Genomic DNA, 17602 nt, shown 5'->3' with positions numbered 1-17602 from the left:
TCTCATTCAAGTCTCATTCACAGCTGAGAAAACTGAAATTCCTAGATCTGGTATTCAATGATTCCAATGTCCTTATTATCTTATTTTTAACCCTAAGCCTTTCCTTAACTGAAAGAGGCTTGGAAAGAGAATGAGAGCTAGCTACCCCCACCGCCTCTGTGCCCACCTAGGGCTCAGGCCATACTGGGTACCCCCAGGCCATAGCTGCCAGGGGACATTCGTGTATGTTACACATGAAGTGTCACGGCCCTCCCCGAAGGGGGATTGTTTCTCAAATTGCACTTAAGAAGAAAGGCTTCTTTATACCACAGAGAGTTTTTACACTCCTTTCTGGAAACTCCAGCCCTCAGAGTGACTGTCCTATGGAAAGAACACACTTATTAGAAAAATATGATGCAGCAGTTTTTCAGCAGTTGGGGTCACCCAACCAGGGCCAAGACTTTCAACGCTTGAGGTTTTGAAGTCAGAAGAGGATGTTCCAGCTTCAACCAGACTACGTGCAAGCAGGACACCAAGAGACACCTGGGGAGGCTACAGATGGGGCTGGGAGGTGCCTTCCGATGACCATGTTACAGCTTCTCAAACTTTCAGGGATTCAGAATCGAATATCTCACGAAATGAGGGACTTCCCAGATGGATGCCCTTGCACACAACCATGGAAAGTGCTCCCCGCAGTCTTGCAACTGGAGCCCACCCTCATCCAACCCCAGAATCGACCTGAGGACCGCCCTGCCTCGAGAGGGCCACCTCTTGCACCCACAGTCAGCTCCGTTGGGCCTGAGCTGCCTCTCAGAAGCAGGCCCACAGCCGGCCCCCAGAACGATCTCAGGCTGTGCCACGTGACGCTCACATCGGATGCCCTTGGTCTTCAGCAGGCGTCGACCAGGAGGGACAGAGCATGGCTGACTTGCACTAAGGGAGCCAAGCCACGCAGGAGCTGCTTCTCACATACTGACCTAGCTTTTAAACAAACATCGCCCAGCAACAAAAACCTGCTCTGGCCAGACGTTTGTGTGCGAGCATCAGCTTACAGGCGGGACACGGCACTCAGAGGGCTCACAAAAGGAGTGTGAAGGAGGCCAGATGTAGGTGTGCTGCGGCTGTGGCCTGTGTGCGACATGGTGACCAAGGGCTGGGGGCTTTGATTTTTGCTTCCTCTGCCAGCCCGGATGAACGGTGCAGAATCCGGAGACCCGGTTCTGAGTCTCATGGCTGATGCTCTCTATTGTCCAGAGGCGACTGTCCTGGTGCTGCTGGGGGGTGGAGCGGGGTGCGCTCAGGTTCTCTGTCCGCAAAACAGCAGGACCGAGTGGGTGACACGGTCGCTGCCTCCAGCCTGAGCATGTCCTGGTCCCCTGTGAAGAGGGAGGGTGCCAGACAAGATAAGGGGGTCTCAGTGCTGCAGCTTCCTCCTTCAGGGTCGGGCTGGTCCGGGATTCCTGAAACCCAACGCCAGTGGTCCCCTCACCCCTCCCCTGGGCAGGAAAGCCGGGGCTTTGTGGCAGGTAACACAACTTGCCTTGTGTTCTGCACTTGAGTGCTCTTAGAGTTTCTGCTCCCCAGAAAGATCAGTTTCTTGCCAATGTCATCACTTTTAGCCAGCAGGGACCTATCAGTGGCTCCATCAGGCACTGGGGGCCCCGGCCCCCCTTGGCTGTAAGTCTGAGTCCTGGGAACACTGGGGAAACTTAATTCTCGAACACCTTCCACTCAAAGAGCCACTGTTCTGCAGAAGCAATGCTGGCCCCTGCATTTCAACAGCTTTCGGGTGGGTTTCCCACCCCAGACGTCGATAGAGCCCAAAACGCCTGTGAATGTGTTGACCTGACTTCAACCGCAGGCTCAGTTTCAAAGGGTTGGCTGAAATCTTAGCCCGCCCTCATTCCATGTGCGGCTCTGCTCCTGGAAGCCTCGGGCTGGATCTCAGTTACTGGGAAGGCTTTCCCTGAATGTGGGTTTTCACCCAGCGGCCCCTGATGAGCCATTCCTTGTGGCAGGATGCCTACCTCGTAGGGGAAGCCGACTTGGTTCTGGGAATTTCTTGCCTCATCCCTCCTTTTCTCCACCCCAGCTTGATAGGCCAGGGCATCAGATGGGCTGTCAGAAGAGCCGCGGGGCCCCTGCCTGCCCTGCCCACTTGTCAGGTGACCTTGGACAAGTCCTTGCTCCTTCGTGGGTCTCGGTTTCCCCTCCGGGCTAATAGTAGCAGGCCGGCCTCCCTCGTGGGGGGAGGAATAAAAGTGCTTTGTAAATAGGAAGCACTGCAGTGCTATCAGGGAACCCGCTCAACGAGGCGCATTTTGGACATTTTGCTATTTCCCTTCCTGCGACTGAGAAATTAGCAGGCACAGATCGTGAAAAACCAGCCCCGTCTTTGTAATTACAAATGTGCACACATCCCACTGAGCATCATTTTCAAAAGGCATATTAAGCAGCAGAGACCACAGGGGGGACCCATGTAAACAGGCCTCCTCAGATCCTGGCAAAAAGGACTCGGAGAATGCAATCGTCCCCACGAGTTCCTGGCTGTTCCTGCCATCCCACCCCCACCCACGCACCCACCCTGGCAGCTGAACCTTCATCTCCCTGAGAACCGGGTTCCAGTTCTGGGAGGGGGGTGCGGATCCTGGCTCTCTGAGGCATGAGTGCAGCTACAAGCCTGCAAGAGTCCTTCGAGACCCTAACCCCCTCGGGTCTGAAGCTTTCTGGAAGCCTGCTCCCCAGAAAAATCTCCCATAAGCCGTGGCTGCATCTCCCCGCAGGGCTGGTGGTTTGAATCCAATGTTGGCACGGCCGCCTGTTCCTTCTCCCGCTGGACGGGGCGCTCTCGAGGGCAGGCTGTGTTTGCTTCGTGCTCCTTCCTCCTGGAACCCAGCGTGCCCTTGGCATTCAGCATGTTCTGAATGCAGGGACGGAGAGAGGAAGGACAGATGTAAGGCTACACGATGCCCTCCACTTGTCATCGTCCCGCCGACGGGCCCGGTGACGCTCCGTGAGTTTACGGTCCTGCTTGGAGCCCGCGCTCCTCGCTGCGATGTGGGGGTGGGGGCCACGTCTACTCGGAGCCCTTGCTGCTCCTTGCACACCCCCACCCAGCTGTCCCAAGGCATGGGGGACATGTCGCGTGTGAGCAGGAAGGAGCCCTAAGCAATGAAGAGGCCAAGTGTCAGTAGACCTAACCCCGCGGTCCTGCAGGGACAGAAGGCAGTGCCTCGGGTTGGCCTGACCACCTGCGATTCTCAGCAGGGACTTCAGGAGCTGTCGCCACGTGCTCCCAGGGACGGCAGTGATGAGGGCCAAGGAGGGGCACGCGGGGCGTGAGCGGCCTAGGGCTGTGCCAGGCAGGTCCCCCCTCCCTCCCGTGGTGACATCCCACGTGCCTCGTTTCACAAGCCAGCTCACCTGAATGCAGGTAACAGTGCTCACAGAAAGCGGGGGCCACCCAGGAAGCGGCCGAGGGTCGAGGCACAGCACCGGCACCTCGCCACGCCGAGGGCAGGAGGATCAGGGATGGAATCCAGCATGGGCGTGGTTGTCGGAAGGTTGTCCGGGTGGTGGGAGGGTGGCCACCCATCCCGAAGTGGGCATAGATGCTAGTGAGGAAGGGAAAGAGATTCAGGGCAGAGGCAGGGCAGAGATGAGGTGAAAACGGCACCAATCATGGGCCGATCATGGTTGAATCTGACCGTGGGAGGCCCCTGAGGGACCAGGGTGCGGGCGGTGGGAGGCGGGTGGCGGCCAGACCACCGCAGAGCTCGTGGGTCAGGCGGATGAGTCTGAGCTTGGTCCTGAAGCTCGGGATGTGTAAAAAAAGAGTTTTGAGCAAGGAGTGGTGTTCTGGGGAGTGGGTTCTAGAAAGACCCACTTGATGTTGACCCCTATCTCCAGAGGAGACCCTGTCCTGGCTCTGGGAGCCGGTCTTGCTTCTGTGGACAAAGAGTGTCCCTGTAATGAAGTGCTAATTGCAAACCGATCATTCACACTCCGAGATGCTCTGGCCCTAAGACCCCAGGTTCAGCTCTGCTTGTGAGGGTGTGGGGGTCAACCAGGAAGCAGGGCTAGTCTGTCTCCTCGGAAGGAGACAGTAATTAAAATGCATCCCTGAGACATCGAGGACCCCATGAGCTCTGTTTATTGTCATGTGCTGATAAAATCCTCAAAAAGAGAAGCCAGGCCTTCCGGAGCAGCCGTGCATGCCTGCCTGGCATGCGGCAGGTCTGTGGGGTGTGCCTGATTGGGGTGCATGGGGGTCATGATTTCAGGGGGGACAGGAGATGAGCTGGCCTGGGGAGTGGGTGCAAGGGGTGGGGCTTTCTGAACGCGACCATGTCATCCAGGGTCGCCGGAGCTGTGGCTGCAGCTGGATTTAACTCCACCAGCACGGCAGGGAGCACCTACTGTGTGCAGAGGCCTTTTGACAAACTGCTTCCGGCTCAGGAGCCCTGGGGCAGAGGGACAGGCCGTCCTGTGGCTGGAAGGGAAGAACTCAGCTTCTCACGGGGGTCCAGGTGGGCTTCTCTATATGCTTCTTCTACTAAACTCTGGTCCTGGCCCCCCCACTAAGGGAAGCCAAGCATCGGGTCCCCAGCCTCCTCACCCACTTCCTTCTAGGACAAAAAGTCCCAATGACTTGTGGTGCCGTGAGTGAGATGACTCCTCCGATCCCAGCCTCACAGCCTCCACTCCTCATGGTAGGCAGGGTCCGGCTGCGTGAGCAATTGCATCCAACGGAAGGGATGGCACGTCACTTCCAAGACGGGCTGTCACAGATACTCGCGTCTTGTCCTGTTCTTCCTGTCTCGGATCACGTGCTCTGCGGAAGCAAAGCCGCCGCTTCACGAGCAGCCCTGTGGAGAGCCCACACCATAAGGGACCGAAGCCTGCTGCCGACAGCCACGCGAGTGAGCCGACATCGTGACCCCAACCTCCCGAGAGAGCCTGACCCAGAAATGCCCTGCGAAGCCACTTCCAGCCCCCTGACCCTCAGAATGTTACCCCCAAACACCTTGGAAGACATTGGAGTATCCAGAGCGCGGGTTTAGAGAGAGATCTGGGTCTGAGTCCACTCTGGCCTTGTGACCTTTGTCAAGCTACTTAACCTCAGGGACCCCACCTTCTCCCTAAAATGGGGTAATAACAGCGCCTGCTTCAAATTACTGTGATGAATAAATCAGGTAAGAGGAGATGAGGTGTAGTTCGTACCCCACACCCTAGAGGTTTCGTACCCGGGACCCCATACCGTCCCCCTCCTCCCCGCCACCACCAGCGAATCTGCAGGTGCTCTGTGCAGCTGCTTGTGCTGGAGACTCTTTCCTCGGCCTCCCTCCCTGTCCCCTCGCCCATCCAGGCTTACTCACGTGTCTCCTTGACTCCGGCCCCACTTCCTGCAGGCAGATGATCAGTCCTTCTTCTGGGCTCCCAGCGTGCATTGAAGATTTGCCCTGAGGTTTCTTTATTACGTTTTCTTACCGCTTTTCTGGGACCGCGAGAGCCCTCACCTCCTCGGGGATGCGCGCCCAGTAGGCATCCTGGAGACGTGCGTTAAACGAGTGGCGCTCTCGGCCTTGCGTGCGTGTGCCTAGGACGGGAGAGGGCCCGCGTCGCTGCTGACGGCCCGGTCACGGGCAGCCCCTGGCAGCTATGATTAGGGCTGTGTTTTTCACCCGCGTGTAATTCCTTTTACCGCCAGAGATAGCTCTTGCTAGTTCGTGAGGTCCTTTCAGAAGAGCACCGCCTTTTTGCTTTCATTTTTATCTCTTTTCATAATTTCATCTCCCCTTTCAACCTTACCTTTCAAATAGGAGATGGAAAGCCCCCGTATAATTGAGGCTGTGTAAGCACACATGAATGGAGGAGTTGGCACAACTTTGTTCCTCCACTTTGGGGTCCCAACCTGACCCTGGTTAATCTGTTTGCTTGGAAGTCCATCAAAGGTGGAGACTCCTTCCCCCAAATCCTCGTGCCACCTCTCCCCATACTTGCCCCCGTGCAGAAAACAAACCCCCGACCCCTGCAGAGGCACCACATCACATGGCTTCTTAACTCCAAGCCTCTGTTTCTAAGAGAGAAAGCCTGAGCTCCAAAGGGCATGGCCTCAAACACACCCTAGGTTCCAGGTCCATGCAGGACTCAAACTTTACAGCAGGTGGAAGTACCAGGGAGTAGCTAACTCAGACTGTAGTCCAGATATGACCTCTAAGGCACTGGGGATATGAGACACGTACATCACCTGGCCTCTGTGACCCTCAGTTTCTTCATCTGTACAATAGGAACACAGACACCACCTTCATGGGATTTGCTCACCTTATATTTCTTAGGTGCAGGCTCCGAGCCATATTCTGTGCTGGGTGCAGTGTGTGGACACTTCCCTGCTCACAAGGACCTCTCAGCCTAGAGAGGAGTGAGGTCTGCCATCAGACCCCCTGCAAAACAATGGCCATCAGATCCAGGGAGAGGCTAGAGGGGACACAGGAGAGCAGAGAAGCAGGGCAGCCACCAAGGCCAGGAGCCTGAGCTCAGGGAAGACCTCAGGAGGGGTGGATCTAGCATTGCACAAAATCCTAAAGGGCTAGGAAGAGGAAGCCCAGGAGGCGTCATGGAGGTGATCCAGCAGTGGGTCCGAGGCACAGCAGGGCCAGTGGGTGTGCAAGGGCCTTGACAGGCAGAAATGCCCGGGCCAGGGGATGGGACAGCTGCAGTGCACTGTTCCCAGGACAGAAAGCCTGGAGTGGGCCCGGGGAGGGTGAGAGGAAGCTGGAAGGCAAAGAGCACACATCAGAGGATGCTCACGAATCCACAGAACCTGCACAACCATGAGGGCCGTCCTTTGTTCCAGGACACTCTCCTCTCCAGCCACCAGAGCCCATCCTTGCAAAACACATGCTGAAACCACCACCTTTGCTTTGCTTTTCTCTCTCTCTCTCTCTCTTTTTTTTTTTTTTTTTTTAATCATCATCTTTTCTACAGACTTGCAGAGGACAATCAAGTATGTGAATGTTCACGGGTTGTCCTACAATCAAATGATTGGTGATTTTCTTTCTAATTTCCCTTTCTTTACCTACTTGTGTTTCGACTGATTTCATGTTTCAGAAACATAAACACCGCTTCTTTGTGTTTTTAGGAATACATCGGGAGGTACCCACTTCATTCCATCATCCAAAATCGCCTCTCCCTCCCAACGGTCCTATCGTACAATCACCTATGCAGGAGACGAGAAAGGAAATTACTCTGTTTTGCTTTTGCTTTGCTCCTCACCAGTGTATCTGGGGAGATGGTGTATGTGGTGCTCGATACTGCAGAGCCCAGATCCTCGGGCAGAGTCTGGGACTGAAACGGGACAGCGATGGTTGGTCACAGAAGTAAGTATTTCATGGCGCCCTTCAGCCCCTGTGAACATCTTTGTAGATGAAATAATACCCTCTGTTTTGACACTACCTTAAACATTCTCATTAAGGCATCGCGCCTGTGGAAATTTCTTGCCAGTGCGGGAAGCAGGGAGCCTCGGCCCAGGACTCCGATGCCGTTCATCTGAGTCCCGGCTTTGTGCGTGGTGTGACCTTAGGCATAAACTCCCTGATTGAACGGGGGCAGCTCTAGGGAGGTAGAAAGAGCCCTGGATCTGGAAGTAAAGAGACTGGATTTGAACCACAGCTCTGCTGTTGACTAGCTATGTGACTTGAGACAAGTGACTTGATTTTTTGGAGCCTAGGTTTCTCATTCCGTTAAAGAAGGGTAAGAAAGCCCACCTCACTGGATCACTGCAGAAACCGCAAGAACGAGACATGTGAGGCACCACGATAGCACCCAGGACGCACAGCAGCTACATACAGCTGCACGGTTTCCGCACTGCACAAGGAGGCCGGGCCCCGGAGCACATGCAGCTGACAGTCGGCCTCGCCCAGCTTTCTTTCAACTTGTTCGTCAGTCTTTCGGGGCTTGTTAAAAAAGATTCATTCCCCACCACAGAGAACTTGTGGATGATTCACCACCCCCCTCCCCGGGAGCCTGTTTGCTATTTGCACAAAGGTGCAATGCTCAGGAGAGGGGTCCCTGGGAACGAGCAGGTGACTCTCCACTCCCCTCCACTGGTTTCTGCTCCACATGCTCTGCCGGAGACCATCTGGCCTCAGCTACATATTAGTGCAAAAGCAGAGATCACACCATGTCCTGAAGCTGCCCAGCTCGTCTTGGAATGTCTTGGTATTTTCTTAGAGTTTAGTTTTGCAAAATGAAGAGCCCTGGAGGTGGATGGCAGTGATGGTTGCACAGCAGTGTGAGTGTGTTGAATGCCACTCAACTCTACACCAGCAGATGGTTAAGATGGTGACCGTTATAGTGTGTGTATCCCACCACAATTTAAAATAATAAAAATTTGGAATGCCTGAGTGGCTCAGCGGTTGAGCATCTGCCTTTGGCTCAGGTCGTGATCCTGGGGTCCTGGGATCAAGTCTGCTTCTCCCTCTGCCTATGTCTCTTCCTCTCTCTCTCATGAATAAATAAGTTAAAAAAAAAACTTTAAAAAAATAAAAGTAAAATAATAAAAATTTTATTTTTATTTTTTTAAAGCTATTCAAATATTTTTTTTAAAGGAATCCAGCTCCATTTGGTGCAGAGACACAACAAACCAATACCTGGCCCAGCAGAGAGGTGGGGATTTGCCCTCTGACTTTGAGAACCGAGGCCTGTGCGTGAAAAAGTATTATCTTATGTTTGAGCTGAAATCTTCTTTCATGTCACTTTTCTCCTGGGTGGTCTTTGGGACCCTATGGGACAAGTGAACTGGTAAATAGCGTGGGCTCATTGAGCTAATTTAGCATATTGGTTAGGCCAGGTTAGGTCAGGTTAGGTTAGGAAGCACTGAGCTGCAGAAAAAAAAATCTCTGTGGATTAACACAGCCACACTGTATTTTTTTGCACACTAAGAGTCAGAGTTTATGTGTGTATATGTGTGCATGTGCATGCATGCACCCGGGGCAGGATAGAAGGATACTACTGCAAGGGCCAGACACACAAAGGCTTCACTCTGTGGGCCACTGTTACCAGTCACGGCAGTGGGAGAGACTATGATCCTATGCTGGTTTTTCCCTGCTGCAGCCAGGAAGGGACACATTTCACACCACGGGGCTTCATGGGCCGGTCACATGACCCTGGCCACCCACAAGGGGTCCAGGAGATGTGGGTAAGTATTGCTATCTCTGTGACTTTCATAACTGTGGGCTGATCTGGTTGGGATCTTGAAGGGGGTAACCTCCTCAGGCCCTGGTGTTGGTCGGGGTCCTGTCCCTGATATACTGGGTGGCCACAGCCAGCCCCCTTCCCATGGCCGGGGCTGGGTTTGCACATCAGCGAGACTGAGATATTAATCACCGTGCTGGCTACAGATAGGGAATGGGGCTCAGGGTTCCTACCTGGGGTTCTCGAACACGCCTCCTCGTGGGCTTGAGGCATGTGAAAGCACAGCTGTGAAAGACCCCAAAGCATTGGGAACACGAGAAAAAGAGAAATCTGTCCAAGACGCCAGAGCTGCCCCTTTCCAAATGTTTGGCCCTGGATCCCTCCGCAACAATTATGAGCCTGGGGTCGGGGCAAGGAAGCATTTCCGTTCCTATTTCACGGGAGCCTGTGACACCTACAGCGTTGTCCACTTTTAATAGCACCTGGGGTGGAAGGAAAGGCCTGGTCTGTGGCCACAGAGAGAATTTCTGTCTCCGGGGGTGTCCAACCTGCCTCCATCCTGAGGATTACCGTAACTTTTTAATTAAGGCGAAGTTTGTAGGGAGCTTGGCCCTTTGATGTGGCAGCTGTGGCTGGAGAACAGGCCCACGTTTAAGACTTTACTGCCTGCCGATGGCTCAGCAGCCTGCCACCCACATATCAGGGCCCACACCCCATAAACAGCCCGGATCATGTTTCTCCAGAGCAGGGTGTGGGAGAGGGGCTGGGGACCACCATGAGGTGGAAGGCCTGCTTTGCTAATGGTCTCCTGGGGCCTGGACCACCCAAGGGACCCCCAAGGAATGCAGTAGTGTTTGAGATGGATGCGTGGATGCAGGGGTCTTTGGAGACCCATGACAGAGCTTGGATCCTTGGCCTCGGTGCTCCATGGTGCTCCACGGTGCTCCACGACATCCAGGGGGAATGCAGCCACGAGAAGCAGGGAGCCAGAAACAACACACCAGGGCGTGTGTTTCTGCCTCTGAGGCTCCGAGGAGGGCGGGGTCCTGCCTCAGTCCTCTCTGTATCCCAGCGTCCTACAGAGAGGAGATCCTTCGGTGTTGGCTGAAGACTGTATCTTTGGGCAAAGTGAGGGACAGAGCAAATTCTGAGCTTGTCGCTCTACTGACGTTCTACGTGTATCAAACCCCTACTGTGTACTGGGTATTTGTCTTAGGTCCTGAAGATTCATCAGCAAACAGCAACCCTGCCCTCACAGAGTTTATATCCTGGCAGATCTGAAGTTTATGACAGTCCTGGGAGGCATCCAGGTCACGCAGCTCACCAGCGACAGCTCTGAGACAAGGATGTGGGTTTACTAGCTCCCCTGAGAGCTGTGCTTCCCAACTTTCCCTTGAGGAACCCTTCCTTCCCTGGGCACCTGGAGGCAGAGCCCAGAGCATCCAGGTACAAGCGCGAAACTTCCTTGACCTTCCCACGCCTGACTTTAAAAATTCATACAAATTTTGGAATCTATGCTGTATCACATCTGCATTTGTTTTCTTACAAAGTAATGGTGTAATTACTTTAAACACACACACATACACACACACACACACACACACACATGTTTAAGCTTCCACTTTGTTGATTCTGCTTCTCTGTATTTCTTTTGACCCACAAACATGCGCGCTTGGGAATTCACAGTAGGAGAAGCATGTTTCCAGCTCACGTGGACTCTTCTGCATTTCTCCAAGCCTTATGACCTGGCTCCTCTTTGCTTTTGTTTTTCAAAGGAGTTGCACCATAAGCAAAGTTAAAAACAAACAAACGACATGCTGGGGAAAAAAATGTTTTCAGAATATATTGCCTCGATCTCCCAAATATATATCCTATAAATCAATGAGGAAGCCACGCAATGAACTCAATAGCATCTACCCCCCATGTATAGAGAAGGCTACACTAAGGGCTCTAACGCAGAGAACTAAGCTGAACCTAATTCACAATAAGAGAGATGCACATTTAAATTATGTCAAGATACTACTCATTTTTAGCTATCAGATTAGCAAAAATCCAAACAATGGCTACTACACTGTATTGGAGACAGTGGGCAGACACAGGCATGTGCACTCACTGCTGCTGTTGGGGCGCAGAATGGCACAGGCCCTGTGGAGGGTAATTCGGCAAGATCACAGAACAAGCACATCCACAAACAGGATTCTCTTACTAGGTCAGCCGCTTGGTTTTGAGTGTCACTTGTACATTCAGCACCAGCTAGAAATGCTATGGGGATAATGAGGTACATGCACGGAGCCTGCCCCCAAGGAGCTGATGACCCTACTTAGAGACATTGGACAGAATAAAAATAGTTACATTTTATCTCTTTTTATCAAGAACTCCTAGATGTAATAGGTCATTGAGCATCACATCAACCCTGCAAGGTAAGAATTTTTATTTCCATTTTCCAGTTCAGAAAGCGGAAGCAGAGCGTAATTTGCCCAAGGCCACAATAAAGTACCCCTAGAGCTAGAAGGGGATGTTAGAATTCCCAGGCCCTGTCCGCCAGGGCCCAGCAGCCTGCCCCTAGCGCGGTGTGGCTGCGAGCAGCACCAGCGTGCAATAAGCCCAGGGGAGTGATGGGAAGCCTGAGCCAGCGTTGGGGCAGGTCATGGCAGAGAGCCTGGAGGTTCGGAGGTGACTCCCTCACTCTTCCTTGGGCCTGATGCACCCCTCTGTGAGCTGCTACCCATGTGGAGGAGTGGCAACCCATCTCTGAGCCCTAGAATTTTCTTCCACAGAGTGCAGGTGATAATAAGATTTTTGTGGGGATGAATCAAAAATGTTCCTTTACAGTCTGGAGCCCATTGCCTGGCACACAGTGGGCACTCAGTAAATGAGGGGGGGAGGGCGGGAAGGAGGAGCCAGTGGTGAGGATCACAGGCCTCGTGAGCCCGGGCAAAGCTGCCATCTGAAGGATGGGTTCAAGTCTGTGTGCTCAAACACAATCCAAGAACAAAACACTGTGTGGCACTCAGCATCGCTTCCAGGAAGGTCATGGCAGTTGGTCTATTCAGCCAAGGAGTCTGGATGTTTCCATGCCGGGAGGACTGAGGCACTCAGGGCAGGCCTGGCCAGCCTCCTGCTCCTGGCAGAGGGAGGATGGGAGGGGTTTGCCCCCAGCCCTGCTGCCCTTGTCTTGCCCCAGGCCCTCTGGGCCTGGGTGGGGGCCGCAGGGACAGCTCGGGATTTGGGGAATAGATTCCCCTTTTCTCTCAGGTCTCCCTCCTGGTGTCAGAACAGTTGAGCTCTTTGGAGGGGAAATGGCATCTTGTTAGGAGAAAGGAGGAAATGCCTTCCTTCACGACTTCCCGCAGAGGGTTAAGTGCCCACGGGGATCCCGGTGGGAGTCCCCAGAATCCCGCTAAGTCTCCGAACCTCTATCTCAAGGCCGACTTCTAACTCCCAGAATGATCCCTGAAAGCTCTGCCCCCTCCCTCTCTCGCCTGCCAAACTGACTCCCCAAGCCTGCCCTCCGTGTAAAAACACAATAAAACCTTATACAATCAGAAAGGTATTCGAGGCTCATAATAAATAATTGCCCTGTGACCGGTGGATTGGATCCCCCCGTGCACCCTCAATGGGCCTCTCCCTTTAACAGAGCAAATAAAAGGAACAGATGCAGAGCCTCCTGTGCCAACCCAGAGTGGTCTCTCGGGGGACCCAAGGAGGGTCCCAGGCCTGGCATCGTTCCCACACTGACCTAGTACACGTGGGTGAGAGGGGGACCACGCCCGCCCTCCCAGAACACCCCTCCGGGGACACCACAATGTCTTTAGCCAACGACAGCACTTTCTTCCTGGGTGTTCCCAGCCCGTCCTCCTCCGTCACTGCCGCTGGAGGGGCACCTTGGCGCAGGTGGAGTCTCAAGATTCCAGGGCTGGCTGCCTTTCACTCGGCCTCGCCCCGCTGCCCCGGCTGGCACCACCCCTCCGGCAGCTCTTACCTCTGTCCACCTCTCCCTCCGCTCCTGTGTCCCCGCTCCTGCCGCCCTCTCGCCCACATCAGACAGTCACCTCTTCCCGGGCGAGGCCCACACCTGGTTATGCTCAGCATCCTGGCCCGGTGCCTGGACCCAGGAGGTGCCTGGGAAATGTTTGTCAAATCAATACCTGAAATGGAAAACACGAGGCCTGTTGAAAAGATAGGAAACCAGCAGCCTCCCTACCAGACACCTGCACATTCTTTTTCAAGTGTGCGTTGCAGCTTTGGATGTGTGTGCTTCGGTCCCCTGAGCGTGTCGTGACAATCCCAGCCACGCCTGGCTCTTCTGAGAGGAGTCCCGGGAGACAGAGCCCAGGGCAGTTCTTGCACGTTGCCACGAACCACACACGACGGGGCGCCCGGGTGGCTCAGCAGTTGAGCATCTGCCTTTGGGTCGGGTCGTGACCCCAGGGTCCTGGGATGGAGTCCCACATTGGGGTCTCCACGGGGAGCCTGCTTCTCTCTCTGCCTGTGTCTCTCCTCTCCCTCTCTCTCTCTGTGTCTCTCATGAATAAATAAATAAAATCTTCTTTAAAACAAAAGCAAAAACAACACACGATGGCTGCGGGGACATCTGTTGGCTCTGCCCACCCAGCACACAGCGCCCTTCTGCTCAGAACGCCTCAGTTTTCCTGAGACGAGCCCCCTGCCCCTCACCTGCACGTCTGGAGGCTCCCAACCTCTGGCCAGCGTGGGCCCAGCCTCAGGGCAGCCAGTCAGTTCCTCTGGCCCAGGGATGTATATCCCCTCGCTAATGACAAAAGGACAGGAACCAGTGAAAATGCAGTGGCACTTGGAGGAAACCAGCCTTAGGCCCTGCATGCCCCACGCTGGAGTGGACCCATTCCTGCTCTTTCTGGAACCTGGTGTATCAGCATCTTTCTCTCTTCTGGTTGCTACCCCATTGCTTTCCGGGTTCCCTTAATACTTAGGTTGGCTGAGCTGTTTTCTGTTGCTTAGAACCCAAGCACCCGAAATCAGGCTCTCCCAACCTCAACACTGGGGACATTTGGCGCTGGAGAGTTCTTTGCTGCAGGCATCTGACCTGCAGCCAGTACAGCAGATAACCAGTGACTGGTGGGTCCTGTGGGTGCCCTGATGCAGCCTAAGCTTCTATCTACACTGGGTTTCCCAACCTCAGCCCTATTGATATCTTGGACTGGATAACTCTGTTGCAGGGACTGTCCTCAGCATGGTAGGATGTTTATCCACATTCTGGGCCTCTACCTGCCAGAGACCAGCTGAGGATCCTGACTTACGACAAATGTCTCCCAACACAACAAAATTGTCCCTGGAAGGTAAAACCACCATTATAAACTGATACAGTGATGGAGAATCAGCAGCCCAGAACAGACTGGTGGTTGAGTCTACATTGTTCGGTGAGGCTTTAAGTCCGAAGTCAGAGGGTCTGAGACCCCTCATCCTGACTCCTTCCTCTACTTTGCTCTGAGTCCTCTGAGCCCTCCCTTATGCCATCTTCCTCCCAGGTCCCCACCCCAGTGGAAACAAGCTTGAAGAGATCCCAAGAATCGTGCCAAGATGACATTGGAAAACCCATTACCAACTCACAGTGGGTCTTTCCTCATCAAAGAAGTGAAAACCTGCTTCTTGGCCAGCTGGGTAAATTTGATGATAAGTAAGGAAAGTGAATAAATATCCAGACCAGTGGAGTCTGACTGAAGTATCGACATTTCACTTATCATATTGGGTGGCATTCTACAGACAACAGAGAAATTGTTCTTTCAGAGACAAACCTGTCTTTCTTCCATCAGGTGCTTTTTCTGCTATAATGACCAGCTTGGCTGGGGTGGGAGGTGAAACAAGGTGAAATTATAAACCTCTGAGATATGAAGGCTCAGAAGCTGCCCTTTCAGACAAAGCCAAGCTCCGACCCTTTCTCACACTTCAAATTGAAACCCCTTTGAGCTTTGATAAAACACCAACTAACTGACATTTTTGTTTTTCCCTTCTCGGTCAGGTCTTGCTCACTTTGGGGCTTTCTGAGACCACTCAGGCATGGGTCCACCAAAGACAGCCTGGCCAGTCCAGTTCCAAATAGGTGATGCTGGCCTTTGATCTCTGTGCTTTGCCAATGCTGGAGGAACAGCTGAGGCTAAAGGCTGGCCATGGGCCCCAGCTTTTCCACTAACAGGTGAAGCTAGGCAACACTTCTTCCCTCCTCAAGGTCACTTACCTCTTTTCAAACTGGTATTGGAACAGACCAATGAGTCTTAAACATATGTTAATCTGAACCCATTCCCCAGAATATGTCTTTGGCCACACTCACACAGACACGTAATTTCACAGAATGCATGAAGGTTCTTGGAGCCCTCCCTATCTGTTAAGTCCAGGGCAAGGCCAGGCGACCAGATAGCACAGAAGGAGCATCCCTTTCTTGCCCGTACTCAGTGGTAGCCCAAGCTCACAGGAGAGTTGCATGCTATGACAGATAGGACGTGAATTATAAACACATCCGGTTTGGAACCCCAGCTCCTTCTCTCACTGCTCTGACATTCAGCAACTTTCCAACCTTCCCAAGCCTTGTTTTCATTGTTTATGAAACAGTGGGATGATAGTCACACGAAGTTAGTTGTAGGCATCAAATTACATGTTGTATGACACCCAGAATATCCTTGATTCATTTTTGCTTTCGTACCTTCTCCCTCTTCCTCCCATGACCCCTTAGAGTATTCAGTTCCTCTTAAAACAGGAGCAGAAAAGCAGCTAGTACATCAGATTATTTAGGTATCTGGGCAGGTCTGGGCAAAGGTATGATTACATATCAATGCGCTTACTGAGAAAAGAACACTGGAGGTGGCTTCTAAGCTGAATTTACATCGCAAGAAGCAACACTTCACAAGCTGTGTGACTTTGGTTAACTAGCCTGACCTCCCTGGGCCCCCCCATCTGCTAAGGAAGATGATAACTTGACCCTAACAACCACCCACTCAGAGAGCAACTCCTCCTCGCTGTCAGGCACTGTACGGAACACTGGGTACATAAGACATCATGAATGGTAGGGCTTTTGTGAGGTTAATGGGAAATAACCTACTTGGAAGATGCTCTTTTTTTTAAAGATTTTATTTATTTATTATTTATTTATTTTTTATTAGCAAGCGAAAGAGCATAGTGGTTGGGGAGGGGCAGAGGGAGAGAGAGAAGCGGACTCCTCGCTAAGCAGGGAGTCCAACTTGGGGCTCGATCCCAGGACCCCAGGATCATGACCCAAGCCAAAGGCAGATGCTTAACCGACTGAGCCACCCAGGTATCCCCTGGAAGTTTTTTTTAAACAGTGAAATACAAGGCAGACATTTCAATTCCACCATTCTTGGAGTGGGGGTGGGGGTCTCCAGAGCTATTTTTCCCCACTGTGAAAAGAGGAGGGGCTTTTTCCAACCAGAAGGTAAAGCCCAGAGGCCAGAAAGTGACTACTAGTGACACTGCATCCAGGGCCATCTCACAAACAAAAGGTAAGCGCCAGTTGTAAGCTTTCTGCAGCCTTGGTGAGAAATACAAGGAGGAGAGAAGGCGAGGCAATTTCTTTTCCTTTATGTTTCACATGATGTACATCTCTCCTCAGTGAAGGTCCAATTTAGCCATTTCTCATTTAGCACTCGATTTATTGGATACTGCAGCACAACAGCCAAAATGCTGGGTGAAATGGTAAATCTAGTAATAAAATATCTAAATGGTTTATAAATATGGCTTAGGGAGGCTTTGGTAGGTAAGGCGGCGCATGGCTAGTCTAACGAAATCCCTGTGCTTCAGAAACTCTCCCCCAGACACCTACATCCACCACGCAGACCTTTTTGTCTTTATTGAGCTGAGCTGCCAACTCCAACATGTGCAAATACAGATTTAACAGGCGAACGTGCAGCCAAGCCCAAGACTGTAAGTGTTTGAAAAGGCAAATCTGTTTGATGAGCAAATAATGCGTGATCAATAAAGACTTGTCGAAATGAAATGAACGGAGAGCAGCTGTTTGCTGAACATCTAGCCTGGGGTGGAAAGTATGTGGACTGAACAAGGAGAACACAGGGCAGGTGCAGGGGTGGAGGGGTGAGGTGTTTCAGAAAGAGAATGCTGGTATCCTTGACCAATCCGGGCCATTTGGACTGAGAGTGCAGCAGGTTGTTTTTGAAGGAGGCCCTACCTGGGGGCATCCAGTATCTCATTACCATAAGAAAGAATGATAATCAGGAACTGATTAGCAGGAAGACTATACTTGGCAAAAATCCACATCTCAATTCACAATGACCCAAAGATGGAAGCCACCCAAGCGTCCACCAGTGGATGAACAGATAAACAAGATGTGGTACGTCCATACAATGGAATATTATTCGGCCCTAAAAAGGAGAGACAGATGCTGGCAGATGCTGCAATACGGATGACCCTCAGAACCATACTA

General features: G+C 52.6%; 1 long non-coding RNA gene across 1 annotated transcript in view; it reads right to left on the bottom strand.

Annotated features, from left to right (window-relative positions):
* Positions 1-69: 69 nt before the first annotated feature.
* Positions 70-17602, bottom strand: part of LOC112651263 (uncharacterized) — a 261862-nt gene continuing 244329 nt past the window's right edge. The window contains exons 13-19 of the long non-coding RNA XR_004815063.1: positions 13157-13322; positions 6304-6422; positions 5358-5578; positions 5006-5120; positions 4598-4847; positions 3403-3593; positions 70-2899 (exon numbers count right to left, since the gene is read on the bottom strand). This is a non-coding gene — a long non-coding RNA (uncharacterized LOC112651263). The remainder of the gene's footprint in view (positions 2900-3402; positions 3594-4597; positions 4848-5005; positions 5121-5357; positions 5579-6303; positions 6423-13156; positions 13323-17602) is intronic.

The sequence above is a fragment of the Canis lupus genome, chromosome 4 (assembly GCF_003254725.2).
Source record: "Canis lupus dingo isolate Sandy chromosome 4, ASM325472v2, whole genome shotgun sequence".
In the NCBI taxonomy this organism is placed as follows: Eukaryota; Metazoa; Chordata; class Mammalia; order Carnivora; family Canidae; genus Canis; species Canis lupus.
This window is presented reverse-complemented; position numbering and strand designations above follow the sequence as displayed.